Below are 20,842 nucleotides of genomic sequence, written 5' to 3'. Positions count from 1 at the left end.
CTTCTGGAGGGATTCCAGTTCACTTGATCATACATGAACACACATCTTTAAAGCCAGGTCTCAACTGAGGCAAAGAGGTTTGTGATGATGATCTCCAACCTACAATATGGAAGCATCTTTCTACTTTCATTTCAAACATGAGAAAGACATAGCACAGGGCCCATCAATGGTCTCAGCAGATTTTGGAGAGGATTCACTGGGAACTGCAAAAAATTTAGAGGAAGGTGAAAGGGAAGGTAAAACAAGTTAAAATCTCTTGAGGGTGCGGAGGAAAAAAGGAATTACCATCTTTGAACCCTTAAACACTTTCCTTGGTTTCTCAATTACCTGCAATAAAATGGATGCTGTAACCAAGAAGTAGTTGCCATGGACAGTTGTTCACTACTTATTCTGTCTTGCTCTTTTTCTGTCTGGCAGTTTAATTTTTACCATTGTCAGCTCTGATACTGAGCAGTAATTAGCAAAATTCACTTTGATCTGACCTCTAGTGAGGGAGAATGTAACCAATTCTCAGTAGCATGGAAGATGGACTCAAAGATAAGCTGGTGAAGTGTTCAGCAGTACTAGAATGGACACTGCATTTTGACTTATCTTCAGAGATTTGGAATTATTCTAATGACATGATTAGGTCAGTTGTACGTTAAGTTTTTGCAAATTAGAGGGATTTCAGAGAAGGAAAAAATATTCAAGCACTGGAGAGATCGAAATCTAATTGCATATTCTATAAAATGGCATATTTAAATTTTAACTAAAGGCTAATTGTAACTTACATTAATGCAGCTACCCAGAGGACTGTTAGTCCAGTCTTCCATGATACATATCTTCAAAAAAGATTCTCATAGATAAGATATATAAGAAAAAGAACAGGAAACAGTACAGCCTTGGTATCTCTATGCGGACTGAGGAGTGGCTGAAGAAGGAGCAAGCAAGGCTATGACCTTCTCCGCCTCTAGTGCACACAAATTAGTAGCAAGGGGCTAGTATGAGGGGAGCATATGAAAGTGAGTTGTGTGTTGCATAGGCCATAATACCTTAGGGACTCCAGAAAGAAAAGAAGTTTAGGAAAAAGAAGTGAGACACGTCTCATGATGATTCAATTTCTTACTACTCCCTACATAAATTTCCTGAAGAGAAACAGACATGTTTAAATGGAAGGTGTTTTAGAGGGGACACAGCAAAAGGCTATGAGATGGCATTGACTAAATCTTATAGACAAAGAAAAGGAAAATTATGTTAGTGATATTCTGTGACTGTTGCTTGGGTGGACAGTAGCACCTCATCCTACCTCCAAAAGAATTGAAGAGGCTGGTTGCAGGATAAGGTATTACACTACATTGAGGAAGAGGAGTTTTTTCCAATGAGGTTATGCTACATCACCTGAGACATTTAATAACTAGACTAGACTAAACATTTAAGGCACATTATGGAATTTTGCTATAGCAGAAAGAAGACAATGTAATACAAATTTTCCATCATGATTTACTATGCATAATGCAAAGCTTCAGATGCTAAGTGCATTACATGTAAATATTAGCAGCTCAAGCTGATAGATTTATGGACAGGAATTAATCTAAATGATGGCTAACCATATTGCCCTTGTTTTGTGAGGGACTACATATGTCACCCACTGGGCAATGAAAAAGGATGTTGAGTAAACTTAACTCACAAGAAGTAGCTGAGAGGAACCTCCTCTTTTCTTAGATGCTTTATGTTGTAGCTATCAAAAGTTATGTACTGCCTATGTTCTGTTTATCTACCTTCTTTCTATCTGTCCATAAGCAGAAGCTTTGATCAAAACAAAGCAAAGAACAAATATTTTATTAAATACTTTAACATTAAACTTCTTTTATAATATGGATTCTCCCTGTATCATTTGTGAGTTGTTAAATACAGCCCCAGTCTCTACGTAACTGTCATCTAAGCCAATTATATTTTAATCTCTATAACAGACTTTTGTGCTGAGGATCTCCAGATCTGACTGAGAATTAATTTGGTTAGAATAAGATGGTCATTTTAAGCAATATATACACTTTTTAAAAACAGAAAAGACTTATATTGTCATAACAAAGAACGAACCTAATCTTTGCCCCTGTATTACTGAAGAGAGAGAAGTAGATAGATCCCAGTAGGATACAGGTCTTCTTCCAATACCTTTCTTTTAAAATGTCTTGATATATCAGTTTTTAAAATGCATCATTCTTCAAAACCACACAAAAGCCATCACTTCAAAAGCCTCTGATTAATCTGAACACAATCAAGGGCATGTGAGATAGCTGCCATTTAGTTCAGCCAAAGCAATCCATGCCAACTGCAATAAACCCATCAAACTGTCATAGAGTCAAGCTGTGAGAAAAAGACTATGGTGATTACATGCAATAGTTTCCATCAGTGGTTTTATAATTTCAATTTTTGTAACATTTCAAGATTTTCAATACTTATAGTAGCAATCCTTTAGTACAGAAAATTTTCCCTGGGAGTTACTATCAACAACTTAGCCTATTGGTTTTTTTCCCCATCATTGAATCAAGCATATAAGCTCATCAGACAAGAAATATTGTGATTACAGCTGTATATAAATTATTTAAAGAGATTCAGCCAATCAAAACAGATATTTAAGTACCTATTTTCTTTGATATGTGCATATAACTCCCATTAAAAGGACACAGTCACGGTTGAGAAGCCTGAAATTGAACCTATACCTAAAATTAAAATTACATTTTTTCCTTCACCCTGAAAGCCTTCTGTCCTTCAACAAGGACCCTCTGGACAACAAAACCAGGAGACCTAGGGTGCATATCCTGAGACGCAAGATGTAAAGTGAAAAATATGATGTGCTCATTATGATGATCAAGAAGCATAGAGAAGAACGACACCCAAGATTAAGGAAATTTAAGACAAACTATTTAAATTGTCCTTTCAAAAACACTGCATTATTTATGAGAATCCTTCAGGCAGATGGAATGTTGGAACCTCAAGGTGTGTTTTCCTCTCCACAGATATATTTTATGCAGCACAAATGCTGTTGGGAACTTCACCAACACACTGCAAAGAGTATACCGTGTAGCGAAGGATGGAGAGGCACAACTTGGTGATTGTCTGCTCTACAAAGCTCTTGGATTAACAGTATATTTCAACAAAAGTCACTGTCGCATTTCATAGCAATAAAAAGACAGTAGGGATGAAAGAGTTTATGAGCTTTGCCCAGACTGCATCTTTCTGGGATTATTATTCAGCTGACTAAAACACTTGCTGTTTCAACCTTGAATACCAGTGGCTATGCCAGAGCACTGATCTGTGTTCTTGGTGTTAGCACATCTACGTAGACTTAAAAATGCCAGATTCCCTTTCTACCAGGCACCACTCTCTTCCCTACCTTTAATATGGTTTACTAGGACATTACCCATGTGCTGTGTAGTAACGTCTATGAATGGACACTTCGGAAAAAAAGCAACTTCTTTTGCTGATGTGATATTTTTCACAGAAAAAAATATTTTCTGATGATTTTGAGGGGGAAAAAAAGATTTCTAAAGAGTAGGGCTGTGTGGCCCTCAGATGGTTGGACTATGGCCTGCTAGGATGTAAACAGATACTCAGCTGCAGCTGACCTTTTCATTCTGTTGAGCACTCTTGTGCTAGTGCGGGTTACAGCAGAACTATATCTTACAAAATGGGAAGAACAGATGAAAAATACCCAAAAGTATTACTGAGAGTAAGGATAGTTATACTTATCAGGCACTTTAGTACCAATTTAATTCTATTGGTTTCAACCGTGTTGCTGAACAATAGTCACAGAGTAAGAAAGCTGTTATTCCAAATGTAGTTCTGGGTGGCTGAGGGTAGGGATGGTGAGAGAACTTGCTGTGTCTCAAAAGGTCAGACATTTATGACTGTAGAGAAGAGAAAGAGCACAAGCCAAACACACCACTTTCAGATCTTTCATAATGAGCAGTGGTATTATTTAATGAAAGCAGTAACTTCTCAGAATCATATAACCTTACCATGTGACCAACAATTAGCTGAAAACATAGCAAATGCCATATGGGTGTCACTAACATTGTGAAAAAGAGTGAGAGAGAAGTGAGACAGTAATACACATATCCAAGTTCTTCCATACAAGCAAGTTTAATAATTTCCACATCTGAATTATCTGCCTCCTTCTGGACCTTGGTAAATACTACATTAGAGCTTTGTTTTGCTTATAGCATGTCTTTCTCATTCTTTTTTTGCCCGTGCTGTTATTTTCCTTGCTTATAAAAGCATAACCAGACTATGATATTTCTACTGGGATTCGGAAATATGTGTGAAGCATTAGAAAAAGAACCTGTAAGTGAATTCTTTTTGTGTGGGTTGTGGAATGTGATAAAGAGCTCCTTAAAAATATGCTTTAAATTGACCTTTGAATCTTGTTCAAGTTTCTGTCTTGTATTTTTAATTTGTGATAACTGTTTTCTCTTTTTCTATTTATCAGCTTTCCTAAGGGTTTCACACATTCAAAACATTAATCTCTCTGACTCTGTTATTGCTGTTATCATTTTGCAGAGTGTCATTATACAATATTGTTTAACATTTAGATTGATTGAAGAAAACCACATTGTGTAATAATTTAAAGAAGGCTATTTAGAATTTGCGTATTCTTTCTCTTCCCTTTCCCATTTTCCATTACGTTCTATTTTAGTAATGAATTACAATCAGCTCCTTGTTTGGGAATATGTCCTTCTGCTAATTAATGTAACAAATGAAAATACTGACTTTACTTACCAAAGGATTAATAAAATAACAAACAGATAAACTCTGGGTCCTTTTATTATTTGGCCAATAAGCTTTGATGAGAAGAATTCTGTGTAATGAAAATACAACTTTTCCTAGGTTCTTAACATTTTAAAGGAATTACAGTCAAGCCTGGCTCAGTATGAAAACACTTATTTTAAACTATCTAACTAAATCAGAATTTAAGGGGAAAGAAAGAAAAAATAGAACGTTACCTGATTTTTACCAAATTATATGAGTATCATTTGATAGTCAGTTTCCCACTTTGAGTTCTGACCTTAAACATGTAAATAACTTTCAGTGATGCAGCTATTTTAGTTCTCATTGCTTTTCATTCAGTAGAAGCACTTTTAATGTCCTCAAAATTTTGAAAAAAGAAAAAAAAAGTGCATGCCCTTTATATATTTGGCAAATAAACATCACTTAATGTTTATTGAAAATATGTAGCTGTAGATACCCTTTACAGATAAATGTTCTTATTAACTACGTTTTAAAAACTGACCAAAATAAGATTTTACCAATTTTCCAGTTCTCAATACAGATATTCTGGAATCTTCAAGTACATTGAAAAAAGAACAAAGAGTAACTAATTGGCATAACATACTCATATATTGTATACATAACTACATAATAATAATACACAATACTTTATATAAAGTCCTATAGAACTGGCTTTGGTAAGATTATATGTCTCTTCTAACAGTTTGGAGTTTTTATTTCACTGTGAAAGCTTATTCCATCTCCTACACTGAAATGGCAAAGATGAAGGAAAAATGAAGATCTAGGATTTGAAAAGACTAAAATATCTGAAAGAACAGATACATCCTTAGAACAGCCTTTCAGTCTAGCAAAGAAAGTTTCTTTCTGTTCTTGGCTCTCACAAAAATTCACAGAGGCATGAGTTTAACACAGCTAAAGAATATATTGCATTTGTTGTGTCTGTTCAGTGTCTCCTTGTGTGTGTATATGCATTTTATATATATATTATATATGTGTATTTTATATATGTATTTTATCCCTCTTCTGAAGGGATAGGCAAGGAAGGAGAGACAGTGGGGTAGCTCTGTGTGTTCAGGAGTGTTTTGACTGTCTAGAGCTTGATGATGCTGATGATAGGGTTGAGTGTTTATGGGTAAGAATCAGGGGGAAGGCCAACAAGGCAGATATCACGGTGGGAGTCTGCTATAGACCACCCAACCAGGATGAAGAGGCAGATGAAATATTCTATAAGCAGCTCAGAGAAGTCTCACAATCGCTAGCCCTTGTTCTTGGGGGGGACTTCAACTTACCAAATGTCTGCTGGAAATGCAATACAGCAGAGAGGAAACAGCTTAGGAGTTTCCTGGAGTATGTGGAAGATAACTTCCTGACATAGCTGGTGAGTGAGCCAACTAGGGAAGGTGCTCCACTGAACCTGTTGTTTATGAACAGAAAAGGACTTGTGGGTGATGTGATGGTCGGAGGCTGTGTTGGGCATAGCGATCACAAAATGATAGATTTTTTGATTCTCAGAGAAGTAAGGAGAGGGGTCAGCAGAACTGCTACCTTGGTCTTCTGGAGAGCAGACTTTGGCCTGTTTAGGAGCCTGGTTGATAGAGTCCCTTGGGAGGCAGTCCTGAAGGGCAAAGTAGTCCAGGAAGGCTGGGCATTCTTCAAGAAGGAAAGCGCAGGAGCAGGCTATCCCCATGTGCTAAAAAATAAGCCAGTGGGAAAGACAACCAGCCTGGCTGAACAGAGAGCTATGGCTGGAACTCAGGAAAAAAACAGAGTTTATGATCTTTGGAAGAAAGGGCAGGCAACTCAGGAGGACTACAAGGATGTCATGAGGTTATGCAGGGAGGAAATTAGAAGGGCCAAAGCCCAACTAGAACTTAATCAGGCTACTGCTGTAAAAGATGGTAAGAAATGTTTCTATAAATACATTAGCAACAAAAGGAGGGCTAGGAGACTCTCCATCCTTTATTGGATGCGGAGGGAAATATAGTGACAAAAGATGAGGAAATGGCTGAGGTACTCAATGCCTTCTTTGCCTCAGGCTTTAATGGTAAAACCAGTTGTTCTCAGGGTACCCAGCCCCCTGAGCTGGAAGGCAGGGACAGGGAGCAGAATGAAGCCCCCATAATCCAAGGGGGAATGGTTAGTGACCAGCTACACCACTTAGACACACACAAGTCTATGGGGCCAGATGGGATCCACCCAAGGGTACTGAGGGAGCTGGCGGAAGTGCTCACCAAGCCACCTTCCATTCTTTATCAGCAGTCCTGGCTAACAAGGGAGGTCCCAGTTGACTGGAGGTTAGCAAATGTGATGCCCATCTACAAGAAGGGCCAGAAGGAGGATCTGGGGAACTACAGGCCTGTCAGTCTGACCTTGGTGCCAGGGAAGGTTACAGAGCAGATCATCTTGAGTGCCATCACATGGCATGTGCAGGACAACCAGGTGATCAGGCCCAGTCAGCATGGGTTTATGAAAGGCAGGTCCTGCTTGACTAACCTGATCTCCTCCTGTGACAAGGTGACCTGCTTATTGGGTGAGGGAAAGGCTGTGGATGTTGTCTACCTAGACTTTAGAAAAGCCTTTGACACCATTTCTGACAGCATCCTCCTGGAGAAACTGGCTGCTCAAAGCTTGGATGGGCGTACTCTTTGCTGCTTAAAAAACTGTCTGGATGGCTGGGCTCAAAGAGTTGTTGTGAATGGAGTTAAATCCAGTTGGCAGCCGGTCACAAGTGGTGTTCTCCAGGGCTCAGTATTGGGGTCAGTTCTGTTTAATGTTTTTATCAATGATCTGGATGAGGGGATCAAGTGCACCCTCAGTAAGTTTGCAGATGACACCAAGTTGGGCGAGAGTGTTGATCTGCTTGAAGACAGAAAGGCTCTACAGAGGGATCTGGACAGGCTGAACTGATAGGTCAAAGCCAATTGTATAAGGTTCAACAAGGCTAAGTGTCAGGTCCTGCACTTGGGCCACAACAACCCCATGCAACGCTACAAGCTTGGGAAAGAGTGACTGGAAAGCTGCCCAGTGGAAAAGGACCTGGGGGTTGACAGCCAGCTGAGTATGAGCCAGCAGTGTGCCCAGGTGGTCAAGAAGGTCAACAGCATCCTGGCTTGTATCAGGAATAGTGTGGCCAGAAGGACTAGGGAAGTGATTGTCCCCCTGTACTTGGCACTGGTGAGGCCGCACCTGGAATACTGTGTCCAGTTTTGGGCCCGTCACTACAAGAAAGACATTGAGGTGCTGGAGCATGTCCAGAGAAGGGCAACGAAGCTGGTGAAGGGTCTAGAGCACAGGCCTTATGAGGAGCGGCTGAGGGAACTGGGATTGTTTAGTCTGGAGAAAAGGAGGCTGAGGGGAGGCCTTGTCACTCTCTACAACTACCTGAAAGGAGGTTGTAGTGAGGTGGGTGTCAGTCTCTTCTCCCAAGTAACAAGTGATAGGATGAAAGGAAATGGCCTCAAGTTGCACGAGGGGAGATTTAGATTGGGTATTAGGAAAAATTTCTTCACAGAAAGGGTTGTTGAGCATTGGAATAGGCCGCTCAGAGGAGTGGTTGAGTCCCCATCCCTGAAGGTATTTAATAGACATGTAGATGTGGTGCTTAGGGACATGGTTTAGTGGTGGACTTGGCAGTGCTAGGTTAACAGTTGGACTCAAAGATCTTAAAGGTCTTTTCCAACCTAAATGATTTTATGATTTTATAATGAGTAGTATTTTGTATGTGACTATCTGCATAAAATAGGTATTCTGTTACTGTCTCATGTAAATTATTTTTTTAAACCCCACTTTCTCAGGAACAGCAAGTGCAAGAAATTTTCAAACAGCCTTTTGAAAAAAAATCTGTCAGACACAAACATGCTAAATTCTATTTATGGAGTATATGCTGACATCAAGAAATCCCTTCCAGTTTGGTATCACCACTTCACAGATATGGTTCACACACTGGTTTGTTTTACTGAGTTTCCACACTACCTGCTCAGAAATTCCCAACAGAAATCCATGTTGGGAAATATGAAATGCAAGTCTCTACCATCTTTGACATTCCTTAATCATTCAGCTTTGCACTAAGCAAATGAAAACAGGGTGCACTTTACCAAATAATACATGTCAAATTCTTAAACGGAGTGCACTCAGCTGTTCACACTGTATGTGTGGATGACCCCCAGCAGCGAATGGCAGTGAAGGGTGAGCCCCCTGGCTGCAGAGAGTTCTAATTCCATCTGACAAATATTTCCGTAAGTTCAATTTCATATAATAGGTGTATGTAATAATTTTTTAAAAATTATAAAAAAACCAAAATGGATGCCACATTACAGGGAACACATGTAATTGTGCAGCAAAACCAGCTGACTTCCTCCAAATGAACTCTAGGTGATTGTTACACTTTCCAAACCAATGGGGAGGTCTATCCATTTCGTATTGGCTTGAGATATGCCAGTAATGAATAGCACAAGTGTTTTTGTAGAGTATCTTCCTTTCCCTTCACTAGAATCACAGTTTGCCTTTTATGGGAAAACTAGGTAAGTAGTGAGAGCAAAGAAGTTGTCTTTTTATGAAGCACATTTTAATACGCATGGTACAGTGTGTTGGGTTGCTAGAAGCGCTTCCGCAGGGGGTGGCCACAGTGGGCTGCACTGGCTAACCTCTTTGGAGCCTGAATAAGAAGGTACAAATTAGAGCACTTCTACCCCTGGCTGTTCTAATCGAGGATGGCGCTGGAGCAGAACTGACCTCAGAATTAGGGATCTGTGACTAGCTTTCTGTCCTGATGAAAGGGATTATGTGACATGGATGCTCATGATAGCAGGGGACTGGGCTTAATGGCAGGAAGCTAAAATTCTGGCCACCCAATGGGGCCTGCACCTGTCCATCCTTAGACAGCAAGAGAGGCTGTCTAAAGAAAACCTGTGAAAATACTTTGTATAAGCACAGTATGATTATATGATTGAAAAATTATTATAGCTGCTGTCCTACAATGTTATGCATTGAGACAGGTGTCTCAGCAATTTTCACCCATTAAAAGCTGTCTTTATCGATGTCACTTCAGAACCCAAGCCTAAGTTTGTAAAATTCTGACAATGCTGTCTTGAAGGTCTTTTAAAAATTATTTATTTTAAATTAAAACATCTTAATATTTATTTCCACTATAATGAGTGTGCTGTGTTTACCTTTGTTAAAGAAGATTTGTGCTCCTTAAACATATCTTGAAAACCTGTGGTCTAATTTATCTCTCGATACAACTTCTCTGACCGCAGATAGGATTACATTTGCTACTGTGCATACATGCAAGATGTCAGGAATGACAGTGGTTTTTAAGAAACCAAAAAATTCACAGAAAATATGGGTCATCTTGTTAAATTTGTTCATAGTGCCACTAGACTAGAAGCACAACAAACACAATTACTTTTGATAAAATTTTGCAGCCTGGAACACTTTGTATAGAAAGGAACTAAGTTCAAAACACAATTTCTATTAATAAATACATGTACATTTTCTTTACTTCTTCCTTGCATTGTCATATTTTCTTTGACAAAAAAGGTGCTTCCAGTTTTGGAACTGAACAATGTGGAAAGAAAACTACCTTTAGAGGCAGATTATGCAGAGCGGGAAGCACCTGGTCCCATGGCTGAGAGGAAATATTTCTGCCCCAGGAACGGACCTTGCCCTGCACCTCACCTCTTGCCACATCCCTGATTGTCCCGGTGCCGAGGGACCTGCCCGTGTGGCCCCCAGCAGCTGCACCTGCCAACCATCAGTGGCCCCACTCTTCTGCCCCTGGCTGGGCCCACTACTTCTACTGCCATTAAAAGAGCGTGGAAATAGTGGAAAATTTGTATACTGCGGCCAGCTTAGTTGTCATGTCGGCCCAGTAATATTAGAAAAACCTTCACTGAAGTTAAAGTGGATGCTCTCCAACATAGCCTACATGAAGTATGGTGATAAAAACCTGTTCCTGCTTTGTGCAAGTTGAATTTGCCTTTAGGCACAGCAGGCTTACTAGTATTAGTACTACCTCTAGCAAAGGTAGACAAACCTCTGCAAACAGGCAGGGAGTCAAAATCAAATAGGTCTAAAAGATCTACTATTCCTTCTCAGCATGAAGTGATAATCAGGAAATATCATGCCTGCCCCTTCAGTTTCTGTGAAGAAAGTGGTTTGGCTATATGAGCAGAGAGCAAAAGAATAGGTGTACACACCTATGAATATATTGTCCTCCAAAGGTACAGCAATAACTGGACTGTCACAATGCTTAGCAAAAAATTAAATATAGCTTGGGAAAGCTTATCCTGGAACACTGATTTTTTTGTCTCCCATCTCTTCCAGCTCTGTATTATAGAGCAAAATAATTGTTCAGGCTTTCCTCTAAAGCATTATTTCCCAGTAATATTTCTGGCTAACAAGAACGTAGAATACAGATTACAGTCCTTCTTGTTAACCTAAATCTAATACAACATATCTTTCACTGCCTAAAATTTCAATTTCAGTACAGCACAAAAATAACCCCAAATAATTAGAACACCCCCATATAACTTTGGGCAAACAGCAAAGATTTTTAAAGAAATTAATAACAGAAATTGTCATTAAAAATATTAAAAGATAAAATGAAATTTTTAGTGAGTTTTTGTTTCAAGAATTTGTTTACTACAGCTTAAGCACCTGTAGCTTTCTGAAGTCAGTTGTATTGCTAAAAAATTTAATGAAATTCATGTTTGTTTAAATCAGGATTGAGATTTACTTCTTTTTCTGTATATCCTTTATATTTAAATGAAAAGTATTTCAATGGTAATCTAGTAAGATCTACTTGAATAAAATCCAGTTTGAATCAGTACATTTTTTTGAAAACTCACTGTATAAAAGAATTTACTCACAATGCATGCAGAGGTGCAGTTACAGAACAGATCTCCTAATAGTCAAAAGATTCACAGTCTTATAGGTCTATATACTTTGTATTATGTTGACTATTCAATTTCAATGAATTGTGTTAATTATGATTATGTAATATGTAGGCTTTGCCAGTATACAGATAGATACTTCAGATAAAGTATACAGCTGTCATCCACTTCCATAGACACTGAGTACTGCTGCAATGACATTGTATACTAAGTGACTGCAATAAACATTTTGGTCCAACCAAGGAACTTTTAATTTCTTCTTTTTACCTCTAGAAAAGATCTTTAGAAAATATAATGAATTATTAGAAGACAAATATAAAACAGATGATTATGTGTATATTCTCTTGTAGGAGAAAAGACTTCACAGCATTTAATTGGTATCAGTAGGTACTAAAATCCCTGTGCAGGTACTATTCTGTTATTTCTAATAAACAAAGGAAAGATATCTGACTTCCCACAGCTACACTGTGAACCAGTTAGAATTAGATTAAAGGTATTCTGTCTTCTGGAGCTATTTGCCAGAAGTAATAAACTGGTCTTATGTATGTTTGTTTCATATTTAGAGCAGTATATAATATTTTCTTAATATTGCTACAAATATCTTTTGAGGTGTTTTGATTTTGGAGCATAATTATCTTTGACCAGCAGTTTTGCAAGACCTTTTGGAAAAAAAACAACGTTTTTTTAAAGAGAACACAGATAGAAATATGTGTTGCTCCAGATGGAAGATATCAAAGATCTGTTCACAATATTAAAAAGTTTCAGAAACACATTTAAAACATCATATGGTATGTATTTGAATTGCCACATTTAAGAGCAATTTGTCCTTCAATGTCTGTGGAGGAATGGAAAAACGCTTTACATCTGAACTGGAGGAAAAGGAAGCATGTCTGTATGTACTTTCAACATTTGGAACTCACCGTGACAGAAAATCATTGATATAAGCCTTGAATTGATTGGGGTTTTAAAGATCGATCGATCAATTGATCAGTTGATCTACCTTTTGGCAAAAAATGACACTCCTACTCCTTCAGGCAGGTGGCTTCCTTCAGTCATTTGCTAGAAATATGCAAAACAACGACAACTTCATGCTGTGTCTCCAAATTCATACAGTTCAATGTTTCTTTTGCACCGTATCTGATATGGTGTGGAGGTCCTTCAGGTTCTCTCGTTGTTAGATACTACAGAGAAAGTAATCATTTGAGCCACTCATGTGATAAACCAGCACTTGAAAGACTTAAATGTCAAGTTGTTTTCATCACATCGACAGCAGGTCTTAGACTTAATCTTTCCTTGGTTTATGCCACTACTTTGCCTTTACTTTGCTGCAAAATGTGGAATTGCCTTGTATATGCTAATGGGAACTGCCTTGCCCATTAGTTCTCCAATTTCATCTATATTACCCTTCACCTGTTAGTGAACAGGCAATGGCGCATATTATTCTCCCCTCGATGCACATCCCATTAGACTTCAGTGGAGAATACACCCCCCTTGTGTGTAACCAAGATGAGATTCATAGATATTTCCATTTGTATTTACAAAAGCATTGTTTCTTTATTATACAATCTGTGCTTTTTATATTCATATAAGACCCGCAGACTCAGAGCTTGGATCTGATACCAGCTTCTCCTAAGCTCAAAGACGTGTGCATCCAGAGTTATGGCTACCTTCCACCACCTCCAGAATATCCAGCATTCCTTCTGATGACATAGATCAATTTGCAAGTAATACCAAATACTTATCACAAGTACTTTGCTACAAATCGACAGTGGGTGATCGCATGCTTTTAACAGTCAATATATTTCCAAACACAAGCCCGTATAAAAGAATTCCTGAAACACAGAAATTCCCTTGTCCATATTTGGAACTTAAATATTATCTATAAATATAAGTTTATATTAATTTTCATTCATATAATTGTATGTGAGCTTTTGAATTAAGTTAGTTAGTACTCTGATGAGTTCAATTACAGTTGATGATTCTGCACTATACTTTAAATACTGTTGTGAATTAGCACTGTATGCTTTCCAAAATACCTTGATGTTATACAATCAGAAAAACAATTATGCATCAAAATGGATAGAGAACAAGTGGCAATGACATTATATTTAAGTTCTGTTCTTCAATGATAAGAGGTAGTATAAATAAATTTAATCTATTCTACATTTAAGTATATGAAAGTCAGTGCTATGAAGAGATACAACCTTAATTTTACCATGAACTGCCTTGAAAATCTAAGTGCCTATTGTGACAGCTTACATTTTCAATGTCATGCTGAAACTTAGAAATATAAATTGTTATCTACAAACCTCTGAAACCAACAGAACTGTATAAAAAAAAAAAATCAATTTTTTACCTGTGGTTGGACACTAGAAGTCATAGTAGATTTTCTGTCCTCTTTCTATAACTCTCTTGTTAAAATATTTAGGTGGCTCCCAGGGGAAATGCTATACTATGGCTAATTTGAACCTGTTTACATTAGAAAGTGAAAGAACGCTCTTTGTATCCTGTTAGTCACAAACATTTCCTAGTCTCATCCTGTCACTTCCCCATGGGGGTTCCTGGTGCCATTCTTGAACGTACAATACCCAGTTCTATTGAATGGCTACAGGGACTGCTTGTTTCATCCTTTTCATCTTTGATTAAAGTCTGAATACAGAAAATTTTTTTACACAGTGTAGTTTCAAGTCTATAGGGACTATATCAATCCAGAAGATAATCTATATTCTCAATGTAATGCTCAGCAGATGCAGCCATGGAGGAAATCCCCCCATAAATTACAGCATATTCATAACAGTATATTTTTGGTGACCACAGAACTATAAAATTGCTATGTATCCTGAAATGTGTTTATAACTTGGATTTATAATCTAACGTGTTTGACTGAAAGCGGACTTCCAAATGTGCACTCAGTATTAATGCAATTTACTGAAACTAACCTTAGAGAGGGTCTTATAAATTAATAAAATAACTCGAAGGAGAATTTTAATGTACAATGTAAGACTATACTCACTTTGAGTTGCAGTACTCTGGTCTGAATCCTTCTAAAAATGTCATAATCTGAGGATTTTATTTTTTATTAAAGCCATAAACATTCTGGCTAGGCTTTTTTTTTTCCAGATTTACAGATAAATTGACATGTAATGAAAAACGACAACAAACTACACGCCATTTGAATGAAGCTTAAAGATTGTTTCTCAGCATTTAGATAGAATACTTTCTTCAGGCTTACAAGTATTAGGAATCCGCAAACACAGCTCTGAAATATCTAATGAGGTCTCAGTGACCTAAAAAATGCCGGGAAAGCAGCTTGAAATAGTGAAGTCTGTTCAGAGAGCAGCAAACAACTGTCCTCACAGAAAGATAAGTATGGGTATATTTGGCTGTGTGAAAGAATAGAATACCTGCTCTTTCAATTAACATTAATAAAATTGATAGGAATTAGGAAAGCAAAGTGAAAAAATGAGTCTCACAACAGTTATTATATTTGTAAATTCCTGGCACCCTTTTTCGAGTGATTAAGTGAGAATTTCATGCTTCATTTAAAAAAAGCATATAGCCTGATCTTCAAAGAGAGGGAAGGAAGGATAGTAGAAGATGGAGGAAAGAGACAAGCTGAGGGCATATCTGCACACATGCCTGCAGACAGAACTTGGGTATATGTGGCCTAAAGATCAAGGTGGCTGGATGTGAGAAAACTCTGGGAAACTGTGTAGTAATGTAGTACAAAGTTCTGAGCTCATAAGATCAACTGAGACTCCTTTTTAAAAGTTGTAGAAGTTCTTTTTAGCTACACCCATTTTTCTATTAATGGCATTTGAATAGAAAACTCTTCATCATCCCCAAATGAGAAAATGCATGAATTTTTAAATTTGTTTTTCTAGATTAAGACCAGTGAGTTTTTCAGAACTACTCATCTAGATTATGTCATTTAGTTTATGTAAATAGTGAACTGGTTAGAAAGAAAACTGTGTACAAATTGCCTAACAGCTGGAAAATAATATCTGAATTTAGAGTGCAGGTAGAGCACCATTATCCTTTAATGTCTGCCTTTGAGAATTTAATTATTTGCAACTGGATTTCCTTGACTTTTCAGGCTGACATAATTATTTTTATTAAAGTAATATTTGGAGAAAAACAATACATAAAATAACCTAGAAATACACAAACCATTTCATTAAATCAGTCATCATGCATGAATAGGCTAAAAAAAAAAATAGATTAAATATTTCCTTGCCAGAGAATGAGATCACAACATTCAGATCTTGAAGGAATGGGTAAAAGGCAGATTTTGTAACCCGTGGGACAGTAGTGAGGCCAAGAAAGCAACATTATTAAATAAAACAGATTGCTCAGAACAAAGTAAACATATTTTAAAAAAGAAACCCCACAGACATCTTTCTGATTCTACCTAATAGAACAGGTAGCCTATCAACAGCAATTCTTTTGGGAGTTTATGTAGAATAATTATAGTTCAGAATATTCATTTCTACACCTGCTTTTACAGGCACAAATGAGTTTAATTTGGAGAATAAAGGAGAATTTGGACATAAAGAGCTTTACTAAATTGCCTAGAAAGGAAGTGGAATATCCCTTGCTAGAGTTAGTAAAGCAAACAACAGATCCCAACAAGCTCAAAACTGGAACTTTAATCAGGATTTTAGCTCCATTCAGTTCACTGAGACACACAAAGAGTAACTACTAGCTTGGCCTCCAACAGGAAGGAGTATGTCTGCTAGAGGTTAACTATTTCCTATTTGGAACAGAACTAAATTCTGCACTTTCCAGACAGGAGTAAACAAAGCTAAAATAGGCAGAATATATAATCTGCTCTGGCAGAAAGAATTGAGGGCATTTATGACTGCATGTGCTTATATTCTACTACATAGCAATGGGGAATTAAAAGTGAAACATCCAGACAGCACAACAAAAACTACTTTCCAGAATATTTCAACCTTGTGTAACAAAGATTCCCTTCTTAGCCAAGGAGGAATTCATGCCTGAAGTGCTTAGAAACATAAAAATCTAGGCTATCAGTTTAGACAACTGACTTAAGTATTCAGCTGCTAGAATTTTGTATTCGTAAATTTTACATTTTGTCCTAAACTTTCATGAGCAAGGCCACACCACAAGTTCTAGCCAATTATTTTGTCTTTGGCAGTGCCCAAAAGCACATGCAGATGTAAAGGTATAAGAACAGCTCTATTAGGGACCTGTCTTTTCATGATATATTGTGAATCACTAGCAAGGACCGCACTTTTCATGACAAACCACTCTTCATTCTTCATGGGTTGTATCTTGAATTCTGTTAGTACTGATGTCTATGTGGAACAACGCTAAGCAGATAACAACTGACAACAAAAATGAAAAATTCAGGAAAAGAACTGCCTATAGTTTGTAAAATCATACTGAAAGAGATATTAGTAAATATGATTTTTATACTGTTTGTGCCAATACTACTTGGAGCAACAGAAGCAGAAGTGGTTGCTGTGAAACACATTTCTGAAACTTTCAGCTCCCCAAAATTCTGTGTATTAATATACAGTTTAAGTACGTAAGATATGTTAAACACATAAGATGATAAATCACATAAAATAGGTATCCTGTAGCCACAGAAGTACACTTCATGAATTTCAGTTTTGCAGGCAAAAAGCACCCAATCGAAGAATCATACCTAAGAAACTGTAATGGTGGAAAAAGGCACTTAGCTCTCGATTTCAAACAATCAGAATATGATTATTTAATGACACAAACTCAGGAAGTCTGATGCAAAGCCTCTCTTACATAGCCTGCTTCTTGACATGAAGTATTAACCATACAGTAGTGGTGCAAATAGGCAATCTTTTTAAAAATGGTATGTTTTCATAGCCTGCATGCAACAGGGAAAACAGCACATTCTTTACATCTTGGGAGTTCACAGAAATCCCTCAGCAATAGCCAGAGGACTGCAGGCATTTCTGTATCTTGTCCAGCTTCAGTACAGACTTAGGTCCACCTCACAGGAACACAATGACCATAATAGTACCCATCACAGAAACTATTCTCCTCAATTGTACAGGCACAGTGAAACCATGGGGCCAAAGCTGAGCTTTGAAATGGCTGTAAAATTGCAATCGATGAGAAATGTTTGTGCCATAATTTAAAAACCAAGGAAGGAATGGCTGCCCTGGTGTCAAGACAGCATGTATACGCTATTAAAACTAAAACATCTCACCTGGAAAACTAAAATGCTTTCTTTGTTAGACAACAGGCTGCACTAACAACTCTGATATTTTCCTGTTATCGGGGATCTTTTACTGAAGTACTAGATCAAACTTGAAAACTTTCTAATGAAGGTCAGAAAACGGAATTCTTCTTTTTGTAGGAAATGTTTAATAATTTTCTTCTGGTACATGCTGATATATTTCTCCCATTAAAGACTTGAAAAATAAAAATAACATTGTCATTATAACCCCAGTCAGCATAAATTATGGAAAATGATGCTGCAATATGTCCAATATATGCTTCCAACTGTGAAACAGTATCCTCCTTAATCTTGAAGATTTCAGGAACCATGTTTGCCAGGCTTTTCAAGAATAAATATGAGGACACTTATTGAAAAGAAGCTACAGAAGGCAACTAAGAGAAGTAAATCTTTACAGAGTATGGAAATTATAGCATGGAAATTATTTAAAGATACCATACTGGAAAAAAAACCCAGGTGCATATTACCAATCAAAAAAGGAGTTATGACAAAGAAGGAAGTACCCTTCAAATACTTGAGATCATATTAAAATGAAGAAAATAGAAAGAACAATGAACTCTGGCAGATTAAATGTAAAAGCATAACCGAACAGTCTAAAAAGGGATCTTGAGGAGCAACTAGTAGAAGAAATAAGTAATAATAATAAATATTCCTTGAAATGTATCAGAAGAAAGACACATCCCTGAGATTCTGTAGCACCAGTTGATGAGGAGACAAAAGGAGTGTCAGACAAGCTAAGGCCATTCCAGAGAAATAAAATTAATTCCCTGCATTAATTGTGGAAAAACTAGGAACAATCCCTTCCTAACCCCTGTTTGACAGAATCATCAGAGGCTCTGATATTACAAAGATTGTAGAATTTATTACAGAAAACATTGACAAAAATGAAAAGCAATAAACACCTGGGGCCAGATGGTATTCACTCAGGGTTTCTAAAAGAACCCAGAGGTGAAATGCCTGTACTATTAGTGATGGTATAAAATCTCTTCCTTAAATCTGCCATGATACCAGAGGACATGAGGGAGGGGAGGAGAGATCTGAGGAACTGCATACCTATGTGTAATCCTGATGTCTATGCCAGGTAAATAAAGATTCTGATTAATGGTCACATGAATAGAGGTCTTCTACTTGGGAAGCATAGTTCTTGCAAAGGCAAATTCTGAAGCTCTTTGGAAGAACCATGAAGCACATCTATGATCCACTTGAGGTACAGAGAGGTCCAGTTGAGATAACATTAATCTCCAAATGACTTTTGACAAAAATCCATTACTAAAGGGCAAGTTAAGATTGGCAGCAGTCAGAAAGTAATCCAAGTATTAGGAATAGACCACAATGCAATGCAATGAACATCACTGTAATATTTTCATTGTACCCAAAAGTTATTGCTTTGCCACACCTTGAATCCCATGGGTATCCCCCATCTCAGAAAGGTTCAGAAGGGAGTTCAATAGCTATCAAAAGTATGGAAGCGCTGCTTTATGAGGAAGAACAGCATAGGCTAGGGTTCATACATCTGTTAAAAGATGTATTTGTGTGGATTTCAGAAGTCTACAACATCAAAAGAAGCATTGAGATGGTGGATAGAGACTGGTCATCTCTCAGAATGCAAGAACTAGGGACCAGTAATGAAAGTAGAAGGTACTTTACAAACAAAAGGAGAGGATACTTATGGAAGTCCTTGCTAGGGAAGGCTATACATATGCAAAGTCTTCATGGGCTCAAGGGGAGACGGGAAAAGAGATATAGAAGAAAGACCCATGAATAACGAAATGCATACAACTATATTTGTCTCTGTATGATTCTGAGCTTAAGCAGTTGGTAACTACGAGGATATCAGGGGAAGAATCACATGCCTGCATAGCTGCTCTTCTCTGCCTATCCATGCATGGGCACTCCTAGTGACAGACATAGGTTAGATGGAACTATTGCCTGATCTGCTGTGGTCATTGTTATATTCTTAAGAGTTAAAGCACTTCCAGAAATGTGCCATACTGGAAAGGAAACTACCTGGTTTAATTATCCCATACAATTTCAGCGGCTACCAGGTACGCTGTTTCTTGTAAGCTAATTCTCAGGTTTGAGATACCAAATATCACTGTCTGCTTTCTGTAATATGCAAGTGGTTCCATTTGACAGTAAATGTTTTATTTAGTTAGCTACTGTATTGCTATGATTTGATATGCCAAATTCTTCTAGGTTCTTTACTCCCTTGGACAGCTGCGTAAGCTTTCCAATTGCTTGCACAGTTCAGCTATTACAATTGTACAAATATTATCTATTTGATTTTAGGGAAGTTTTTAAAAGTAATTGTCAAACAATGATCATGCTTTGATTAAATAAATATTGCTATTGCGGCACTAGTTAGGACATAATTTAAATTTGCCATGGATAATTTGTTACCATATCTGTCATCCTAACTCTGATTTAACATCAATAGCTGTTTCATGAGTGTATTTGACATTGTTTTATGAGTGTATTTGACATTGTTTCATGAGTGTATTTGACATTGTTTCTAACATTCTTTTATGCCAATCACATTTACTCTAAACTGCTTATTACTTTATTGCTGAAAACGGCAACATGCATTTATTCAGCTTTTTACTTTAGAATCAGCAGGCTATCACTTGCTTTATTAATCAGATCCAGCTTTAAGGATTATAGCCACCAGTTTCAAGTTTATTTAATTGCTGCTACTCAGAAAACGAGAACTTAGTAGTGCAGTTACATTTACATCTTTGATGAGCTGCTTTTTTACAGGCTTCATTATGTTTGGAAAGAACAGATTTTTTTTTCGTCCTTTCTCACTGCATATAATATATCTTACACTATTCTAAATCCTTTTGAAATGTTAGTTGTTACATACATACTAAGTGCAAAAATGAAATACCAGTTTCAGGAATTTAGGACAAAACATTCATTGGCTAAAACAGTTCAGGAA

Source organism: Pelecanus crispus, chromosome 4, assembly GCF_030463565.1.
Source record: "Pelecanus crispus isolate bPelCri1 chromosome 4, bPelCri1.pri, whole genome shotgun sequence".
Classification (NCBI taxonomy): Eukaryota; Metazoa; Chordata; class Aves; order Pelecaniformes; family Pelecanidae; genus Pelecanus; species Pelecanus crispus.
This window is presented reverse-complemented; position numbering follows the sequence as displayed.